The following is an 8,787-nucleotide window of genomic DNA, read 5'->3' as shown; positions in this document are numbered from 1 at the left end:
GATGTTGGAAAGTTGAAGTTCATGAAGAAAGTAAGGGCTAGAGTATAAAAATGAGCTTATGAGATTGTAGCTATGATTGTTGATGGATTAAAATGATGATTAAAGATGATTGATAAAGATTATGATGAATTGGTTTGATAAGAAATAAAGTATGCTTGGCTATATGTTTAGGGTGGACTAGTTGATAAGTGAATTGGCTAGCTTATTTAAGCTACTGACTTGATTGTTTTCGACAGGGTTGTTGATACCCAAAAATCTTGAAAATTTTATGGAACGTATATATAAGTGTTAGGAACGTTCATGTAAAATTTGAGGTCATTTGAACATCGTCTGATAACCTTTTAAGTTATGAGTCTCCAACTGCAACTTTCTACCGAAAGTGTGGAAGAAACAGATACTAGAGTAACTTTTCCAGTAGCTTTTCATGAGTTTATGGTTTTCAAATTTTTATATGAACAAGATGAACATGTTAGCTAGCTACCCATAAAAGGTTAAGTCTTTTTGACAAGATCTACTATTTTTTTAAAATCAAAACTTTCAGTTGCACATAACTGTCGAATATGGTAGACTGTAGGAAAATGGTCATATCTCCTAAACCACATAGAGTTTTGCAACCTACTTTTTTTTAAAAGAAACTAGACTTCAAGAGGTTTCAAACGGTATGAGTCCCAAATCCAGGAAGGTTCTGAGGTAAAACAGTTTATTCCTCGAAGTTAAAACAGAAGAGTATGAAGTCAAGTATGGTTTTTCACAATTACACCTACCTTTGATTTAGTAACTTGCATGTGTAAATGACGATAATTACACACCGTAGTAATTCATAAAAAGGCTAATGGAGTATATATATGTTTAAATATATATAGATGTAATACTTTTCCGAGATAGATTTACTTAACCAAATTTGGTTCACTTGAGATTTTTAACCACATGGTGAAGTCATTAAGCATTATGTGAGTTATCTGATATTAAAGAGGGTGTTATAACATTATAACTTTGGTATGTGATTGTTATATGGGTTTGAGTATCTAGAAGTCGTTCTTTAAGGAACAGATTAGACTTAAAATTTTGATGATATGTTGAAAATAGAAACGATGAATATTTAGGAAGTATTATAAGAGTGATTTTGTTATGAAGAGTGATTAGTTACAAGGAAACAATGAGGAAGAAAGACTAATACTTAGATAAGAATAGTAAACCTAGTGAGGATTTGTCTGATTGACGTTTATTTTATTACATGATCATCTATGCCAACGATGATATCTGAAGACACAAGTTAAGTAGGATTTTTCCGAAGTACAAGGACCAAAGCTAAGATTTCCAGGTGGGCATTACTTTCTAATACTCCTATTACTGGCTTTCTAAATGATGATTATGATGATGTTTATAAGTTTTAAGATGATCTGAGATAAATTGATGTTTGAACTAATTAACTTGCCGAGTTTTGATGACGACGAGCCTGTATGTTACCCTCTACGGATGAGACAATTTTGGGTCCTGCCAAAGGCGGGATTGTGTACACGGAGGTAACCGTGAGCTGTATACCGGGTTGGCCGGTCAGAAATGACTGTTAGCCGACTGTCAGGTCGGCCGGTTACGATGCTTGAGAAGGAGGCCTACTTCTCAGTACCATGATGATGATGAGTTATAGAAGCGGTACTACATGCTAAGTATTTATGACTGCAGTCTATTTTTCATTACTTTATGATGCTTATAATTTATCAATTGCTTACACAGGTTCTTTTAAAGAAAAACCCCTGTGTGATGTATAAATGGCAAGTTAAATGTATAGCTCTAAGAGCGAGCTTGTTTATTTTCGGCTTATGTCCACTGAGTATTTTATACTCAGCCCTGCATGTATTTCTAAATGTGCAGGATGAGCAAGGAGAGAGATTGGGGGATCGCTGGAGGGCTTTTGTTCATCGACGACCTTTTTAGTACCGTATTTCACTCCTATACGGTAGTGTGATTAGTTGAAGACTAGCTATGAACTTAATTAGGATTGTTACTCTCAGCTATATGTCTTCATATATATAGTCTGATCACGTTATGCTGTGCTACCCTGAACATTATGAATCATTGTAAATATTTAACTATACTCCCTTTTGTTTTCGTTGACTAGAACCTTGATACATTTGAATGTATGAAGCCGACCATGTTTCTATTAAGTTTGATGATATTTTATTGCTTTAACTTGAATTATTAGTAACTTCCGCTTGATGAGTCTTCTAGTTCGCTTGTTTTTACCCTATCTTTTTATTAGTCGTATCGATACCCAATCTACGCTATCACTGGCTAGATGTCGGGCTGCGACAGAGTGGTATCAGAGCAGGTCGTTTGCTCTGAGTTTCATTCTTGATTAAGTTCAAACTCCTTGATTGAGTTAAACTTTCACAATTGAGCCAAATGATTGATTTCAACTATCCTTGAGTTGAGTAAATCTTTTGATCTCATTTACTCATGAGACTAAATCCTACCTTGAGATTGAGTCTAGCCTACCTTGAATCCTTAGGCTAGAGTGAAAGTAAGATTGAGAGTAAGTCTAAAACAACACCTCAGCGCCCCATCTCCTCCGGATTATCAAGGTAAGCATTACTATTGCATTGTTTGATGTTGAAATTTTATTTGTGATGTACTAACGAGATATGTAATGTTTTGATGGATGGAACTGCTTGAGGTGATGGAATATGATGTGAGCCAGTGGTTTTGGAATAAATGGAGAAATATTGAGGCTAGAATAGCCAATGCACCACCGTACCAAACGAGATTGAGTATGTCATTGTTTGAGATGTATCAAGTAAGTTCCTTATCCTTGATGTGATAGAAGTTAGAATTTTATTTCAGGATGCAGCGACGTTTAAGAGAGATGATGCGCCGATGGTTCAGGGATTATAGGCCCCAAGAAGGGGATACACTCGGAGAATTTTTAGCCCACTACCACAACCGATGGCTGGAGACTACCACATATGGGATTGACGAAGCAGAGGCTATCACGAGATTGATTCCACAGTTACCACCTGAGTGGCAAGGTTGGGCGGCTTCACTAGTGCCGCAGTATATAGTTAGGACTGAGTTTGGACGTTTAGTGCGTGCAGATTTTAGGGGTTTTGTAGCGATGATTAGTCACCGCTACCTTGCTTTTGATGATCCCCCACCACCACCTTATGATGCACCCCCTCCTCCGACAGATCCTTTTTCGATTTTACCTGCACCCCCAGTTGATGAGGTTCCGTATATTCCGGAGCCATTCGTGCCTGATGAGGCCGTTGCTTTTGAGCCCATTGTCCCGGATTCTGCTGTTCCAGAATCGGGTATTCTGCAGACTGGATCACCATACATGGACTTTGATCCATTTCATTATTTGACATTGATACCTTTTCCCAGTGCTGATCTGCCTCCTTGGGAGCCGGCCCCAGCGACAGCGCCATTATCATTGCCTCATTCAGAGGTTATACCACCTATTCCATCTCCGATGCCTTGTACTGAGTATGTGCCTTTTGATCCTTACCCGAGGGTTACTCCTCTACCTGAGCCTGGCACACTTGAGTTTCAGCATTATATGCATCCTATTCTATACCCACCATCCAGAGATGCACAGGAGGGACCGTCTCATCCGATTCCGATTGATAGTGATGATGAGGACCCAGATGAGGAGACGCCAGAGATGACAGTTGGGCATGGACAGACCCGACCACTACGGCGTCGGACCACTGCTGATGGAGTCGATGTATGGGAGCCTATTCCGGAGCCACCTGTTTGTTACCCGATGGTAGACACAGATGTTGAGGATGAGACGGAGGATGATGATGATAGTGAGGAGACCGAGCCTAGTGAGGATGAGGAGATTGAGCCCAGAGAGGATATGACAGTAGATGATGCGGGAAGTAGAGTATCCGGAGATGCTTTCGGTGGGACTGGATGGGTCTGAGTGAGAGTAGCTACATATGATGATGGGATGGAGATGCTTATATGAAGATAGATGTATATAGATAAGAGATGCATAGTATAGTGTGTATATCAGTATCTAACATATATAGATGCCTAGTACGTATGACGACCATTTTGATAGAGCGTCATAGTATGCATTAGGGACTTTTTGCTGTATATATCCTTTTTTGTAAAAGTCCTCGTAAGAGGCAATTTTCATATATATATATGATGATGACCCGAGGGTCTTTTATAAATAAGAGTTTTGTTTTATGCTTTCATATTATGATGTTAAATACAAAAAGAGATTTTCCACTAAGAGATATAAATGTTATAGAGGTAATATGATGTTGAGTAAGAACCCTAAGATTGATAATTTAGAATAACTCTTTTTGAGGCAAAATCCACGAACATTAAATGGATCAGGAGATCCCGCTGAAACCGAGGAGTGGATTCAAAGTATGGAGAGAATTTTCAGATTCCTTAGATGTAACGACGCTGAGCGTCTCATGTGTATGTCGTATCAACTTAAGGGATCCACAGATTTCTGGTGGGAAGCGAAACAGAAAACGATGAACGAGGAACAAATAACAGCTCTTACGTGGGAGCAATTCAAAGAAGCTCTTTGCGAGAAATACATACCCCGAAGCTATCGAAAGAAGAAAGAGATGAAGTTTATAAATCTGAAGCAAGGGAATAAGACGGTAGCCGAGTATGACCGACAGTTTTGCGATTTGGCTCGATATGCTCCATATCGAGTAGATACAGATGAAAAGATGTCGGAACTGTTTTGCTCTGGATTAAAGCAAGAGATACGAGTCGTTTTAGCGAGTCAGAGTGCGCTAACCTACGTTGAGGCTTTAAACCGAGCACTAGACATGGAACTGGCAATGCAGCCAGAGAGACCGAGTCAAGGCCCGATGCCACAATTAAACCCGAGTTTTCAATCGGGAAACCATCCTTTTGCTGGACAAGGCCAAAAGGGTAAGAGAAAATGGGATGACCGAAGTCAGGGTCCCAAGAAGCCGTGGCAGAGTCAGAATGCGCCACCGCAGTTTCAGAACAGAGATAAACGGCCTTATGTTGGCCCAGCTGAAGGAATATTAAATTGAATTAACGTTCCGTTTGCCCGATGATCGTTTCTTGGTTATTATTAATTTACCATACAACGATTAATCTTAACATGCTCCTATGAATTTAACAGCTGCACATAGGTGTTAGGAATTACTTACTTGTAAAGCGGATGCACAGGTCGTTGATGATCGTGTCGAAAGACTCCAGCTCTGATCTTCTCGACTGTATCCCGCTCAGCTTCCAATGTTGGATGGACAACGAACTATGGAAGTTCCCAAGGCAGAATTGCTCCTACACGTTTCCTGCGCCCCTCTGCTCTCTCAAAAAACCCTAATTTTATCAGTGTATTTTCCTGAGAGCTTACAGCTGTATTTAAAATAATTAAATACGTGTATGGGGCGCCAGATTAGAAGTAGGGAACGACTTCTGCTCCTTCTAGGGCTAGGAGACTTTGGGCCAGTCCAGGGACCAGATACAAGGTGTGACACCCAAATCCAATTTAATTTTAAATGAAAACGCACGTGAAAAATCATTACTATAAATAAATATTTAACAAGAAAATAGTGAAATAAATTTTTATTTAAAGTATTTTACTCAAAATAACATCTTTAAAGAAAGATAAATACAAAACATTTGACTCGCCATTCGACCTTCCACGCGCCCCCGGCCTTTAAAACCTGAAAATGTTGAATATGGGATGAGTATACAGGGTACACTCAGTGTGGGAACATGCAATCATTGTCCAAGATAATAACACAGTAAACACATACGGTCACTTCATATATATCCTCATTATTCGCACTGTGGCAATCCAAGGACTATTAAAGTCCCGGACCCTGGCGACATCCTCAAAATATACCTCAAATCGCATTGTGGCAATCCAAGGACGGTGAAGTCCTGGACCCTATTTACGGGCCCCTAGCGATATCCTCAAAATATACGTCATAACACATATGGTAAACACATATTATTAAAATGGACAAGAATTAACCACAACATGTACTGAAATAAATCCCACACCTGAATTTTGAACTTGAACTTGAACTTGAACTTCAACTTGAATGCTAACTTGAGTAATTCAATTAAAATACATATCCTAGTCGCGCCGCACCTAGTCAGATAAATTCAAATAATAAAATATAAGGGCCTAATTGGACTTTAAAATAATAATAATAGTAGTTTAAATCTTAAAAATTTATTATCATAAAATCATTTGGAAATAGTTGGTCTAATGAATCAAATAATAAAATGGATGCTCTTATTAAAATTTGAGTTGGGATTTAATAAAATCAAGTCCAACTTAATAATGAAATTTAAAATATGAAGTCCAAATGATATATAAAAATTTGGGCTCAATCACTTAAATATGTGTATGAGCTTATTAATTAAAGAACCAAACTAGGGCCCAGCCCATTTCTACCTCTTCACCCTAACTTATATTCACACCACACACTCCATACGCAGCAGTAGCCCCTCATTCTTCCCCCTCCTTATTTTCCCCTCGGCCCCCCTCCTGCCGCCGCCACCGGACGGCAGCGCCGTCGCCGGAGGCCGGTGGCTTCGCCTCCCCCTGTCCTCTCCTCAACCTCTCTCCCTCTTCCTCATCTCTCGCCCCCTCTGCCCTTCTCCTCGCCGCGCCTTGCCGCGGCCATCTCCCTTCTCCGGTGACTCCCACCGCCTTGTCAGTGCCTACCACTCCTCTCATCTCTCCCTCTTCTGGTCGACGGCAGCTGCCACCATCGCCGCCTCCGCGTTGACAGCAGCACAGGCCAGCCGCCACCTCCCCTTTTCTAGATCTAGTGCCGCCCAACCGCCGTCGCCGCCTCCCTGCCCTCTATCCACCGGCGGCCGTGGCGCAGGCAGCGCTTGGCGGCGCCGTCCAGTCACCTCTCTCGCTTCACCGGTTATCCAGCATCCCTTCACCCAATTCTCCCTCATCACCACTCTACTCCCTTATTTCCAATTTCAGTTTAACTATTTTAGTTTGGATAAATCTATATCAAATCTGATATTTGGATTTTCGTATGATAATTTATGTGAAAAACTTGTTGGTTTCATAAGGGAAAGGTAAAAGGAAATAATGATGTATAAGACACATGAAATTTCTACAGAATAATAGAGTTTTTACCATTTTGAAGATGTGCTGTGAAAGACGAAGTGATGATTCTTGCTTGATAAATGATGAATTTGTGTTTTGAAAATTAGAGAGGCAGAATAGGAAAGTGATGAATCAGTTATATAGATATATATATAGCTGTGGATGAAAGGCGGTTAAAGGCTATGGCGGTGATATTTGATAAGCAGGAAAATATGGCGATTATAATTGATGGCTTGGAGGCTAAGTAAAACAAATGTAAATAAATAAAACAGGTATTAATATTTTGCAGATACAAAAATAAAGTGTTCAAATCCTTGAAATCATTAATTAATTACAAATGTTGAAACTTGAATAATTGTTTTAGAATCATTGCAAAAGAATTTGGACCATGAAAGTAAATTATTATTAAATTATAATTTAAGGCCCAACATTTCAATTATATAGGCCCAAAATAAAGAATATTATGCAAATATTGATTTTTGACTAAATCTTAAATTAATGTATTTGAGTATAAAATAAATTTCTATTACTAAGAACTAATCTTTAATTTAAAGTCATTTATCTAACTTAGGGGCGCGACTAGATAATTCATCACAAACTTGACTCATAGATATATATATATATATACTCCCTCCGTCCACGAAATGAGTACCCATATTTCTTTTTTCGTCCGTCCACGAAATGAGTACCAATTTCCCTTTTTGGCAAGTGTACCCCACACAACTCTTTAATTAATACTCTCAAAAAGTGGGACCCTTAAACTATTCACACTACACTCCATACATTTCTTAAAACCCGTGCCGTCCACAAATGGGTACTCATTTCGTGGACGGAGGGAGTATATTTTAGTAACTCAAAAATATAATAATTTTCAAATAAAATTTGCAAAGGAAGTAAACGGTTTTGGGCTGTGACACAAGGAATAAAGATGGGCCTCAAATAAATTAATTTATCTATGGTCAACCCAGACCATAATTAATTTATAAATATCAGTTCATTCCACTAGAGAACCGATACTGACTTATCCCTTTATTGCCGGTGATGAGTCGGGGGCTTGTATTTAGACTTATTAAATCTCCGTATTTAAAATATCCGACATCCACTAATTAATTAGAGCTCTGACAGCTTAAATTAATTAATCTCTTTATAATCCTTAAGCAGTACCACTCAAACCTTATTATTGCGTCTGAACTTAATCAACCTGCAGGGTTTAACACAATAAACCTTATTGAGCTCCTTAAGGGGATGTCATTATCCTATACTGGATACGGGTACTAATACAAATAAACAAATATCATATATTAACCGCTATCACCCAAGATACAGAGTACTCGAGTTAGTATATAACTTTCACCCATAGTAAGTCAAAGTGATATACCTGAATACTTATTAGTATTAAGATTCTGTTAAGTCACCGAGATCTTTATTCTTCACTTAAGTCAGATAGAAGAATACATCTCACCGTTGGTCCTATCAATACGTAATGACGTACCAGTATAGACAAGTAGTCAAGACAAACTACTTCCATCTATACTGCAGCCTAAACCAATAACTTGTCCTAGAGTTATTTTGGCTGTGATCATATTATATCTCTTAAGGTTATTCCAATTATACGATCTTCTGTGATACACCGTATAACCGTATAATCTACTTATATAGAGATAAAGAACATACATATGCAATCATGAACA

The 8,787-nt window shown here is 38.7% G+C and overlaps 1 long non-coding RNA gene across 1 annotated transcript; it reads right to left on the bottom strand.

Annotated features, from left to right (window-relative positions):
- Positions 1-5,557: 5,557 nt before the first annotated feature.
- On the bottom strand, positions 5,558-6,110 carry LOC131014129 (uncharacterized). The gene is made up of 2 exons (XR_009098073.1): positions 6,019-6,110; positions 5,558-5,675 (listed from the first exon to the last, which is right to left on the bottom strand). It is a non-coding gene; the product is annotated as an uncharacterized LOC131014129 (long non-coding RNA).
- Positions 6,111-8,787: the final 2,677 nt, after the last annotated feature.

Source organism: Salvia miltiorrhiza, chromosome 3 (assembly GCF_028751815.1).
Source record: "Salvia miltiorrhiza cultivar Shanhuang (shh) chromosome 3, IMPLAD_Smil_shh, whole genome shotgun sequence".
Classification (NCBI taxonomy): domain Eukaryota; kingdom Viridiplantae; phylum Streptophyta; class Magnoliopsida; order Lamiales; family Lamiaceae; genus Salvia; species Salvia miltiorrhiza.
Note: the sequence above shows the minus strand (reverse complement) of the source record. Positions and strands in the feature narration are given on the sequence as shown.